At 35.3% G+C, this 13,776-nt stretch overlaps 1 protein-coding gene across 1 annotated transcript in view; it reads left to right on the forward strand.

Annotated features, from left to right (window-relative positions):
• LOC129001760 (very-long-chain 3-oxoacyl-CoA reductase) overlaps nucleotides 1-13,776 on the forward strand; it is a 54,290-nt gene that overhangs the window by 19,430 nt on the left and 21,084 nt on the right. The window lies entirely within an intron of this gene.

Here is a 13,776-nt window from a genome sequence, read left to right on the forward strand (position 1 = left end):
TTGGAGATTGTGACTTTCTTAATTTAAGGAAGTAAACGTATTAACATGACGTGTTTGGAGTGGGATTTGAAATATGTGACGTGTATCAAACTTTTTCTCTTCAAAATCCTCTCCGATGTAAAACACAGGTACGGCAGCTAGGTTTATTAGAATTCAAAAGTTTTTTAATTGTCCTCCAATGTTTAGAAATTATTTTTCGATCAAGTTGTTTAATGAATAAATAATTGTTTTGCCAAATTATGTTTCGAAACCAGGAACTAAAAATAGATCAGGAAATAGATATTTTAGTTCAGAAAACAAAGCCAATCAAATAGGCCTACGTACTTTTTAAATAAAAACACTGGTTGGATGGTTTTTAACTTTGCTGTTTATTTACTTCAATAAATTTCTAATAAAAATCACCACAGGTACTAATCTATATAAATAAAATTAGAGTTTTGTCTGTACATTGCTCAGAATCATAAATTTTTAGATTATTTTTACGTTTTAAACATTCAAGAATCCGAAAAAAGTTTCATCTCAATTCCGTTATTATCTCAATCATCAATTATCTCAATTCCGTTGTTGTCTATCTTCCGTCTGTCACGGTCCAAAGGCCATTTTCGCGGCCTTCTCCTGAAAAACAAGAGTACCTATCAAGATCCTCGAATTATTTTAATGTATTCACTGGATTGGCGAAAGTGTCTTTAGCTATCAAAATATGGCCTCACTACTTTGTAAAAAAACTTACGGACGTTTAAAACCCAATTTTGTGCGATTTTTGTCAAGTTTTCTCACAATGTTTATCACATAATCATCATATGAAATAGTGAACAGCTGTTCGGATCAAGATTATTTTCCTCTAGCTGTCACTGATATGTTTACATTGAATATTGTTTACAAATACCGCAATCATTTCAGATCAAGTTTCAAAAGCAAATCCAAACCAAGTTGGATTAAAACCGTTTTTCCTTACATAACGGATTTAATTAATCGCAAGTGCAATAATGTGTAGGGTAACCGTAAATGAAAATAGAGCTTCTTTGTGTATACAATTTCTATTGAGTTTTGGGTTGATAACCGGGGAAAAGACATTGACTCAGTGTTCTATATGCCTGGGAAACTTACATTTTTTACATAAGCGTTACCAATAGCTTACATATAAGTTTTCAACTCGTTGACGGCACTTCAATGGTGGTTGTGTAAAGTGTTTAGAGACAACTGCAGTGGGTGATTGTAACAGAGGTTTACGGATTATGCTCAAATCATATTTCTAATGTGTCTTCTAAACGCTATGTGCTGCTCGCTGGACCATACGTCCAACAGACCAATAATCCATCTCTTGGGTTCGTAGGCGTAAACAATTATTCATAAGTTGGTAGCGCATATTACTCAGTGTTCCGTACGGACAGGACAAGAGCATCTTTGATAGTGAAATTTCCTACCTGAATGTTTAATGGCGAGGTTGAGGAATAGTATTTTAACTATATATCGTTTGGTTAGTTAGGTAAGGTTAACCTAACCTAACTAACCAAACGATATATCGAATTAAACAATCGAATAATCAATATTACTCATTTAGTTGTTTGTGCCAACAGATATGGAAGTGTACCCCTCATAGATCTATTACGCATGTTTTTTTTTTTTTTTTACTTGAAACTGTCAGATACTGTATTTGTTTGTATATAATAGTTTGGCCAGCATATCTGAAAATATGCAAACCAATAGTTTTTCTTTATTTAGGAAGGTTTCAACTGACCACTAGAGGATCCCCGTGTGTAGAACGGACACACAGCTAGTAATTAATATTTAATTAATACATCTTATCTTACTAATATTATAAATGTGAAAGTTTGTGTGTTTGTTTGTTTATTGAAGTTCAATCACGCATTAACTACTGGCACAGAAAATATACTGTTTTTGATTTATAAATAATTTGTCATATTGTGCGAATCTTTGGTGATTTGCTTTTTTCTGCTGTTTAGGTGCAGTGGTAGAACATTATTATGGATATGGTAGATGTTTTATACTATATTATACCGCAAATTAAAGAAAAACCAAATGTTCTCAATACGTTTCCTCCAGCGTTGAATTGTTTTTTTACGATTTGAGGCCGTTTGCTGGTTACAATATTTAATTGTTTTGTCCAATGTCCGAAATGTAAAAACATGACATTGCTATCCCACACGTCAACTTTCCGTGCCCTTTTTTGGACAAATACAAGATATAGAGGGTTAACCATATAAAATTAAGTGTGGTTTGAGATTTAAACAAAACTAGCGGACTCGTGCTGCTACGCAGCTTTAAAATAACATAGCATATCTTAGAAATAATCAAATTTATGATACAACAGGACTGACGATAACATTTTGACGTAGAAACCTAGGTCTCCATTAAAAGATATGCCTTCGATTTATGTCAAATTTAAGATTTTTTATCGAGTAATACAGTATCTTGGACTTAACTGTTTCAAAAGATTAGTAGCTCAAATTGATATAATTCACGGATTATTTTAAATCTAAAACATAAATAATAGTAGAACTAGTGGTTTTTAACCATAGAAAACCCTTATGAAAAATAAGTTTTATTTTAGTTATTCATCTTGCGTTTGCTTGAAACTCGCTTGATTTCAATAACTAATAGCTTAAATTAAAGCCGGTATTTCACTGAAGGTTCTTAGACCAAAATATATAGGATTAGATAAAATTGTAACTGGTGAAATGCATCTTAAATCGAAGTAGAAATTTAAAAAAATCAAATATATATTTTTGGTGGGGTAATACATTAGATAAATATTGCCGATACTGTATGTGAAATCTGTGCGAGCATTCCTTAAACATAAGACCTCAATCATGGAAATCGGTCGGGTAGAAGAGCCAAACGAACTCGGAAAATAAAAACAAATTTTTTAAAATACATATATATATAAGACTAGAGGACCTATGCTGCCCCGCAGTATTGAAATAAATACCATTATTAAATAAATAAATATCAATATGCCGATGCTTGATGTGAAATCTCTGCGTGCATACCTTCAATTTGAGGCTTCAATCATGAAAATCGGTCAGGTGGAAGAGCCAAACGAACTCGGAAAGGAAAAACCAAAACTCCCATAGGCACATGGGAGTAAATTTAGTTTACGTATAAACTGAGTGATACAATTCGCTAAAACATCCTGTAGGCCAAACATATCTTGAAAAATCCTATTTTTGATTATCTACCAACTATAGCAGGCAAGATAAGTTTTAAAATGTGATACTTTTTTATATTAATCACTACCCTACTAACAGTGAAATACCACCGCCGAAGCAAACCAGCTGAATTTGATGATTCGTTATTTTACTTCCAAAGTAGCGAGGCCATATTTTAATAGCCAAACTCACTATAACCAATCCAGTGAATGCAGGAAAAAGATTTGAATCATAATCGGTAATATAGTTTTCTCGGAGTAGGCAGCGTAAATTTACATTTTGTCGGTACAGACAGAATGACAGAAAGACAGACAGACAGAAATTGAGATGAGACTCGTTTGAGCCTTCATAGCCTAGAAACGTAAAAATAACCAAAAACTGCATGATTCTACGCAATGGACAGACAAAACTGTAATTTTATTTCTATAGAAGAAGACTACATTTGCACAGTTTCAAGCACTCGACAGAGTTGCTCGACAAGCTGGTCTGAATCTGACACCATTGAATCACTGCAAGGGATGCGCGCAGAGGTAGAGGAACATTCAGATGACTTCTGAGAATTTCAACTTTCTCGTTTTGCAATGTGCCGTTATAGCCTTACTTGGAAGAGGGGGTTTTTGGACCACGAATGAGTTTGTTATGTTTAGTTTTTAATAAATCCGACCTGAATATAAAATAGCAAATGCAAGTCCGCAGTAACAAAAACGTTTATTTTTACGGAATAATTCTGAGTCAAAAATAAGTTCTAGACCAGTGGTATAGCCAGGAAAATTTTATTTTCGCCATAATTTGAGTACAAACTTTCGAAAATTTAACATGGGTCTTATGAGAAAACATTCCGCCATTATTGCCATTTGTTTACATTTTAAGACATAACTCGGCGTTCTGTACCCACGGGCACCTCAGCTTGCGCATGCGCAGAAAGCTCTTGAAGCACTTTCCGAGGTAACTGTTGTACTTCTGATGTGTATAAGCTTCTGACATACAATTTTGTCAACTAGAGACAGAGAGAAAGAGGACGACTCGACTTTGCTCCACTTCATTAAATAGTTTGATGTATAAGAATTTGTATTACATTATAAAACTTTCCAGAGTAATGAGTTTCTAATCCATTAAAAGACTATTCTTACATTATCCTCAGCTGTATTACTGTTTATTTAATACTTTTGCCAATATAAACGAGCGATACATTTTATTTTTTATTTTTAACGCTTTTTATAATAATTATTATTACTAAATCACTCTTTTCGTCAGTTATCGAGTCGTGTCGTTGTCAATAATGTCGTCTGATTCTGACTGATGTCAGATTTTACACTGAATCGGTCACAGGGATAATAATTAGTTGTAACCTACCAACGCTTTTTATAATAATTATTATCACTAAATTACTCTTTTCGTCAGTTATCGAGTCGTGTCGTTGTAAATAATGTCGTCTGATTCTGACTGATGTCAGATGTTACACTGAATCGGTCACAGGGATAATAATTAGTTGTAACCTACCACTAGCTTACCTAACTAAGTTTGAGTGTTGCTATTTGCAGTGTGGGATGATTGCACTGGACAGTTTAGCTATCTATTTCAGAAAAATCAAGTTTAAAATAAATCAAATTCTAGGATCTGTTCTTAAGTTGTGGCCGTTTTGAGATGGATGCTTTCAGAGCTCAGTTTAGCCTAGCCTGAACAACTGGATTAGTAGCTTGACTTAGTGGTTCATCCATGTTTAGTTTATAAACACTAATCAATGCCTAATCTAGATTATACGTGCCTTATTCTACTCCGTTTCAAAACTAATATACATAGGCATAAGTTTTAATTTTTGTATTAAATACTGGGTGCATCATTAAGGTAACTCCGTTAGGTTGCTTTTTTAAGGCAGATAAGTCCGATTCAAGCTTATATTGCTTACTATAAAGATTGTTGTATTACAATTAACTTTAACTAGTGGTCGTCCAGTGGTCGAAAACTCGACCAAAAATATCTAATGTACAGGTTTCAAATAATTTAGACCTAAAATCTTTTTTTCAGGAACAATGCCGTTCCGGGACACTATATTATATAAATGGACATTAACGTGATTATAAATTTGCATTTTACATAGTCAAAATACAATAGGTATTGCGCAACCGTGATATGTTAAGTCATTAACCTTGGTTAACTAATAAAAACTACACCGTATGCTTACTCAAACAAAACAAAACTTGCTTACTGTACAGCAATAAATCACGTAAAGAACAAAACAAAATAAAATGTAGACTAGAAGACTACTGATACCGTAGTCATCCTAGGCTACTATTACATGATGTTTCAGAACAGAAGTATGGGGATAAAAATATTAAATAACTCATAAAACACCATAAAATCATAGTACTGTACTTGAGTCTTTCTGGTAATAATAACAATGATAAAAATAAGATAAAGATAACAATGATGTAAAACACCTCTTATTATTTCTCTTTGTTCTAGTCTTTCTTTGGTTTCTCTCCATCCACAAGTTGTCATGGTTACTAATCACCCAACGACCCAACCACAAAATATTGTAGTGTTGTGACAGCAGACAGGAGCAGACGATTGTCAGTATGTCAGTGTCAGTGGAAGATTGTCAGTCTGTAGGTGCGAGCGTATAGGTTGACCTTGACGCTACTGATCGATATTTCTCCGTTTTGCTTCCATCTTATTTTTGTCAAATGAACTGTAATATTTCAATAATTGGGAACCTACTGCACATAAAAATTACCGTAAATAGTTAAATATATCGTTCATATCGAAATATTAGACTGAAAAACACAGTTCATAAAACATTTTCTTGGGATTTGTGAGGGTATATAATATATAGGCATCATGATGATGCGACTCCAGTTAAGCGAGGTTCTACTGTATTTGCAAGTTAAAGTTACAAATAGAAAACCCATTATGGTTTGTATTCAATGACCGATGTATTATACAAAATAAATTATAACTTATTTTAATATTAATCAGAAGCATTTATTACAGCTTGCAGCACTTATTGGTATATATAAATATCACAGTTACTATTACTTAAAAAAAAAATAAAACACGAAATTGTGTCCATTCAATTTTTATAAACACAGTGTTAAACATTTGACTCTGCAGAATACCGGATGGTAAAGAGTGTTTGGTTTCAAGAAAATAAAAAAAATAGTTTAACCAGCTTTACTATTTATTTTGAAAAATAATAGATAGGAAACCATAAGGATAGGTATGGGATTGAACTGAAATAATTGCAGGAAAACTTAAATCGTAAAGTCCACAATCTGTACATCGTTAGAGAGCGAGAGAGAGAGAGAGAGAGAGAGAGAGAGAGAGAGAGAGAGAGAGAGAGAGAGAGAGAGAGATATTTGATAAGGAATCTGAAAAGTAAACAAATAATCGTTTCTGGCGTTTGTTATATTGTACCCCCCTCCCCCCCCCCCCCGCATTTGCACTCGTGACCACTTTTTGTTGCTTCCTTATCATACATCCGTCCCAAAATAGAATTCCTGTAATAGTTTGTTTGTAAAATTAAAATTATTATAAAAATCTTTTATCTTTCGAGTGTAGTTTCATGGTTATTCTTATCAGATAGAATAATATCGTTGTCATATGTAATAGTTACTCCTTCACGTTACGCAATTGCGTAAAAAACAGTTCCCGTATCTCGGACAAGATTCACGTATATTTCTCGAGATAAAGAAAATCCGTATAGTTCACGGTCCGTGGAAACACTGTAAATATTGTACTAGGATATAAAATATTGTATAAAGGAGAAGTTGACTAAAATTTTAACTGAAGGTAAAAAAAAATTAAAATAACTTAAAATATGAGATGATGAACGGGTAGGATCAAGATTCAACCAATTATAATTAATTAATATTCGACGATCCTTATTAGAGGTGCATCATATTTATTTGGAGTATGAACATGTTTAAACATTAACACGTAGTTAATCACTATTTCAACACAAATAGTAACAAGGAGTAAACGAAGGTTACAGACCGCTGGGTGTTACCGCTACAAAGTAGGGTAGGGTGCCGTACTTGGCTACACTACTCCACGATAGAACACACGATGAGACAGTCTCCGCATTGGTATTGCAGTTACGCTTATCGACACAGGCAGCAGCACCGGTTTGCTGTTTTCATACGTATAAAGTGCACGGGAAGCCATACCTGACTGGCTTATGGGAGAGCTGACTGGCTTTCGGGCGGGTGACTGCCACACCGAGTAAATTACCAGCGCACTGACTGCCAAACCGGGTGGGCGCAAAAGTATATATATACAGTATATAGATTTATATATATATATATACTAGCTGTACCCGCGGGCTTTGCCCCATTTAACTTCATAAGTGAGCTCGTTCACATGGCTCAATCACGTCCTGGTTGAAGTTCGTTCGCTACGCTCACTCACCTTTTGGTTGCAAATTAGCTGTTGTCATAAATGTAAAAGAAATAATAGTGCTGCACCCTGTTGGTAATCCTTGTAACTTTAAGGCGGTTTCACACTGGCATCCGCGGACGATTAAATCGCTGCCCATGTTATCAGATGGGACCGTTCACACCACCCATTGAAACGTAGTGTCCATCCGCGGATGCAGAAATTCGTCCGTGGACGATTTGGCGGAATCGCTCTGGGAGCGATTTTTCTAAAACGTCCGCGGACGATCACGCCCTCGCGCATGCGCAGACAGAGCACCAAACCACGTGTAGCTCTCAGCGAGGCATGTGTCACTCGCATCACAGTGTTGAGTGTTTAGTAGTTTGTGTTTACAGTCATAGTGTTCATCTAGTTGTTGTTTTGTGTCCACCCTTGTTGTTTGTTATGGCTGAATTAATTGAGGCTGTCCGTGCCTACCCAGTTATCTGGGATACAACTATAGAAATTTATAGAGATCAACAAGAGAAAGATAAAATTTGGTTGGAAATTGCGACTACACTCCAAAGAGATTACAAAGAGAATAAAGTATCCTACCAATAACCATGTATATTTATACGAATTACTGTACAGTAAATCATTATTACAATGATTTGTATTACTATGATTATTTGCATTATTACAATGATTCACCAAATCGCTGCCGCTTACTGTTAATCGGATGAACCCACTTTCTCCTTTTTGATAATGAGTACAAAAGTACAACATCCTCGTCACTATCATCACTACTTGAATCAAGCCACAGAACAGAAAATCCGGGTTGACACCATGGGACAGAAGGCTCAGACATTTTGCACACCTTCACTGAGTTGTAAGAGGAAGTATGTTTAATCTATGATTGTAGTAGGAATTGCCAACTTCCCTATGCGCATGCGCAAATGAGTGGACGATTGAAACGTAGCTCGCAATGTGAAGGGGGCGCGTAGCATCCATCCGAATCATTTCATCCGTCCGCGGACGAAATTATCGTCCGCGGACGCCAGTGTGAAACCGCCTTTAATGCTATTGACCGTCATAGAACAGAACCAACTTGTTTAATTGAAACAGCTGTTAAGATTCATTAATTCCATTTAAATATGAGTACTCATAAGGTTAATATGGGAAACTCCAGAGCCACTGGGGCGGAGCCCGAGAGTCCGATCAGAATAAAAACAGCTTAGTTTTCCTATTTAATGCCTAAAGAATCAGTGTACCAAATTTCAGCCTCCTAGGTAAATGGGAAGTAAGAGAATTATTGATGAGTGAGTGAGTCAGTCAGTGAGGGCTTTGCCTTTTATATATATAGATTTATATATATATATATATACTAGCTGTTGTACCCGTGCTTTGCAACGGGAAGAGGACACAAAATAGAAACATTTCAATATTTACATCTGTTGCATATAATCTGTTGAATTTTTAATCTGGTAAGTAGTGGATACCACCATTTTTGTTTTGATTAATTCTAAATCTTGTGTATGCTGATATATTATAAACTGACCAAATCTTTGAATAAAACTTTTACATATATGATTTATCTTCATCTCCCTTGGTTACATATATTTTTTCTTTACATAGATTGGTTAATACAATTAAAGAAGACCTTGAGAAAAAGAACTATTGTACAGCTGTCTTTATGGATGTAAGTCAAGCCTTTGACAAAGTGTGGCACATAGGCCTACTTTATAAACTCAAACTAAATCTTCCTCATACATTTTATATGACAATCAAATCATACCTAACCGACAGATATTTCAGAGTTAAATTTGGAGATAGCATTACAAAATTGTACCCAATTCAAGCTGGCGTTCCCCAAGGAAGTGTTCTCGGACCTGTACTCTATACGCTGTTTACAGCCGATCTACCTGAAAATGTGAATACTTCTGTGGCCACTTTTGCTGACGATACTGCTATTTTAGCGTCCCATCCTGATCCAGTGGTAGCTTCACTTAATCTTCAAAATTCCCTAGATGACTTAGAAGAATGGTTGCAAACATGGAAAATAAAAGTGAATGAGAGCAAATCTACTCATGTGACCTTCACTACCAGATTAGGTACTTGTCCTCCTGTAACCTTAAATAATGTCCAAATTCCTCAATCCCATGAAGTGAAATATCTCGGCATGACGATTGACAAAAGATTAACATGGAAAATCCACATCTGGAACAAAAGAATCTACCTAAATTTAAAATTTAAAAATCTTTCCTGGCTCCTAAATAGTAAATCAAAATTGACCATTGCAAATAAATTATTACTATACAAAATAATCCTGAAGCCAATTTGGACTTATGGAATCCAACTGTGGGGAACATCTAGTATGTCGAACATAAACATCATCCAACGATTTCAGTCAAAAGTTTTAAGGTTCATCCTGCAAGCCCCGTGGTATGTTAATAACAATATCCTTCACAAGGACAGTGGAATTCCGACGGTTGAAGAGGAAATAACCAAATTTAGTACAAAATATCTAAAGAAGCTTGAAAATCCCCCCAATCACCTGGCTCTAAACCTTTTAGACAACAGTACCAGTATATACAGGCTGAAAAGGATTCATGTCTTGGACCTAAGCTCACGTTTTGTTTGAACAATTTAATTTTCTCCTGTTTATTTACTTATTTATTTTTTCATTGAAATATTTTTAAGTTAGATCTGCCAATGGACAGAGACTAACTAACGTTTTATTAATAATTGTTATTGTATTTGCTGAATGTTAAAAAAATGAACAGATTGTAAATAAAATTGTGAAAAAAATAAAAAAAATTTGACATTTTAAATTTCAATTTTGTAGTTGCAAAAATACTTATTATTAAATTTAAATTAACATCTGTTAAATTTCACTCTTCTTCATATTAAACTAGCTTATGTACCCGTTCATTACACGGGTTGGAAAAGAAGTATTGTAGGGGCAAGCAAAGCAGTAAACTTTCGGGTCTAGTTGACTTTACAAAAACTTGCGAGCTTTGAGCATTTTCTGGCCGAATATTTTATATTGAAGCTGCATGGGTGATTACTTCAAAATATCAAAACAAATTTGAAATAGTTACTTGACTTGGTATGTAAAAACATTTAAAACGATTATAGTAGGCCTATACGCTACTTTGAAATACAAATACTTAATACTTACCATGTACTTTCATATATTGCAAGAATAATACTGCATACCAGGATGTGCTCTTCAGTAGTTGCTGGTATTGCTTTTATTTTTTGTATTTCTGGATAAACTTATTTAGTAACTGTAGATATAACTTAATTTTGTGAATGGGTAATTAAGTAGTATGAAGAAATTAAAGTGATGATATTTCAAAACAGGTAACAACGTTTTTTAATTCATTTCTGTAAAACACTTTTATATACAATATTGACAACTTGGTATCCTTTGGGGGAATATATACAAAGGGTTTTTCCTACAGTCACCCGACAAAGTTGGCTTCCTTGTACTGTTTATAGTACAGAAAGCTGCTAATTGCTGCATATTTATACTTTGCCGTACGGTTTATACTTTGTCGTACCGTTTATACTTTGCCGCACATCAGGATTCCAACGAAACAACACAAAACAGCGTGGTTCTATTATGCACGTAATCCGTGTACGCTTGGAAATAGGTTGGCAACACTTAAAGATAATAATACTATGAGCAGCTAATTGACTATTATAACTACGATTAACCTTTCATTTCGTGTTTATAGTTTCGGTATTTCTGAACTTTCTGGACTTTTCTTTTAATTAAACGTTTTTAAAACATTCCTACGATCTTAATAAACAAGAATATACCTTTAAAGCATTTTTTTAGGCGCGGAAACCGTTTCAAATTACAAAAACATACGGAACTATATTCTCAAAACGCGGAGCACATTTCTTGCTGAGGAAAAATAGCGGAGTGATACGGACCGGGTACTACTTTCTCTTGGGCACCTGTGTTGCCAGCTGAACCTAAAAACGTGTTGTATAGTGTTTGAAAGACTAATTATTTATATGCTTGATAGTGACTGTAGGAAAAATATAATGTGTAACACGAGTGCAATAGGCCTTTGCTGCACTCGAGATCATTCCGCACGAGCCGCACTCGTGTGCAGCAAAGTGCCACTTTGCCCACTTGTTACACAAATAACTATTTCCATTCGAGACTCTTGAACATGTGACATAAAGTTGTCCATGACTGAAACAATCCTTCTACATGTTTATCCCTACAAATTTCATAGTTTGCCCTTGGGCTTTGTTGATAGTGATGGCAAATGCCAGTTTCAAGAGAAACTGAATTCTTTTGAAATTAAACGGAAGATCTGTTGGGATTATTGGTATTCGTGGGATTACAATGTGTTCCCCTTTAGCTCGATTATTTGCTGCTCATTTGTTGGAATCTTACTTTAACCTATTTTCAGCAAGCTTAATGCAAATTCGCCGGCATTGCTGTCATTGTTTAAGATAACCTGCATGTTTTCGGTGAGGTAGAGTTTTGAAACATGATCCCATAGGCGTGAGGACTTTAAACAGACACTTATTTCATCAGCAGGTGTGCCACGCTGGATTACAGGCAGTGTCTGTCTGAAGTCCCCAGCCATCAAAACAACTAAGACTCCCATCAATGTGTTGCTACCCCAAATGTCACGAAGGGATCGATCCAAAGCCTCTAAAGCTCCTTTGTGGGCCATGGTGCACTCATCCCAAACTATTAAATTGCATTGACGCAACAAAGCAGCTCTTTCTGAATCTTTGGGAATATTGCATGTTGGCATTTCAACATTGGTTAAATTTAGTGGTAATACAGAGTGGGCTGTTCTTCCTCCAGGCAAAAGGGTAGCTGCTATACCAGACGATGCTACTGCAATTGCAATTTTATTTTATTGTCTAATTGCAGCAAGTAAAACGTTGATGAGAAAAGTTTTGCCAGTGCCCCCAGGAGCATCCAGGAAGAATACTGCATCCTCTGCGTTTTCTATTTTGTTAGTTATAGTGTCATACATTTTTCTTTGTTGATTTGTAAGCTTTGGTAAGTTTTCTCTAACATATTGTTGAAGATCATTGGTGTTGTATGACAATTCTCTGAATATTTCTGAGTTTGCTTCAACATTAGTTTGAGGATTTGGGAGTCCAAAAAAACTCAGTTTCTTTCCACACATTTCAAAAACCTTCTTTTCAATATCACGAAGTGCCTCATTGTACACAATATCATTCGCCTCTTCCAGTTGAAACCTGTGCACAATATCTTCAGACATTTGCATTATGAATGTTTCCCAGAGTTCTGTTGGATTATACATTCCACATGAACTTATCATTATGGAGAAAAGGTAGCGGACGTGCGAGGATGATCTTGATTGTACTGCTTCTTCCAGTGTGTTCTTCCACATTTGGTCATCTTCTAAAAGACCCAAAGCTTGGCAGGTCTCTTTGTACGTATTAAAGACAGTATTTCCAACAGTTCTCAAATCAATGAAATTTTGGACCACGGATCTTGTGTAAAAGAATACGTAGACAAAAACATTCCACATTATTCGGATGAACAGTGTATAGACGTCCTATAGCAGCTGAGTACTTGACATCAGGAAATTCTTCAACAGGTTGTCCCAAATGTCTTCGTTTGAATTCTCTTGTATATGCATTCCAGGTGTAGTAGTGAGGTACATCTGGGTAAAGGAGACCTTGTGCAAATGGATCTGTTTCACATAGTTTAAAAAAATCAGTCAACGTGGTGTTACGTGGATTTAATAGCTTTTCTTGCATGTTGTCTTCATTGAAATATATCCGCTGACCATTTTCAAGATGAACACTTAAATGTGTGACAGTAGGATATCTTTCATGCACAGGAAAGGAGAATATTCTCCAAAAAGCTCCATTTGTGCTAATGTAGCGGCCGTTCTGGTAAATTTCAATTTCATTTCTTTCTACATTTGCTTGCACATCTTTGTTTTGTAAGTTGAAAACTGCTTGGTCGCTACCCTTGTGAATATACTTACAAACATACTTGATTGACTTTACCGAACTGCAATACTCGACATTTATGTGAACATTAAACATTTTGGAAAGGACAGGGTTGAATGGTACAATCCAAGAATTATCTATAATGATAGGATTGTTTCTATTAGCTGCTATGGTGATCTCTGCTGAATTTCCTCCGTCTTCAGGACCGCGTCTTCTGTAAAGTGGGTAGCCATTCTCACTGGTTTGGGTATGGCTTATTAACGTCCTTGGGTAGCTTTTG

This window comes from Macrosteles quadrilineatus, unplaced genomic scaffold (genome assembly GCF_028750875.1).
Source record: "Macrosteles quadrilineatus isolate MER2022 unplaced genomic scaffold, UCM_ALF_1.0 Scaffold_1__1_contigs__length_201487025, whole genome shotgun sequence".
NCBI lineage: Eukaryota > Metazoa > Arthropoda > Insecta > Hemiptera > Cicadellidae > Macrosteles > Macrosteles quadrilineatus.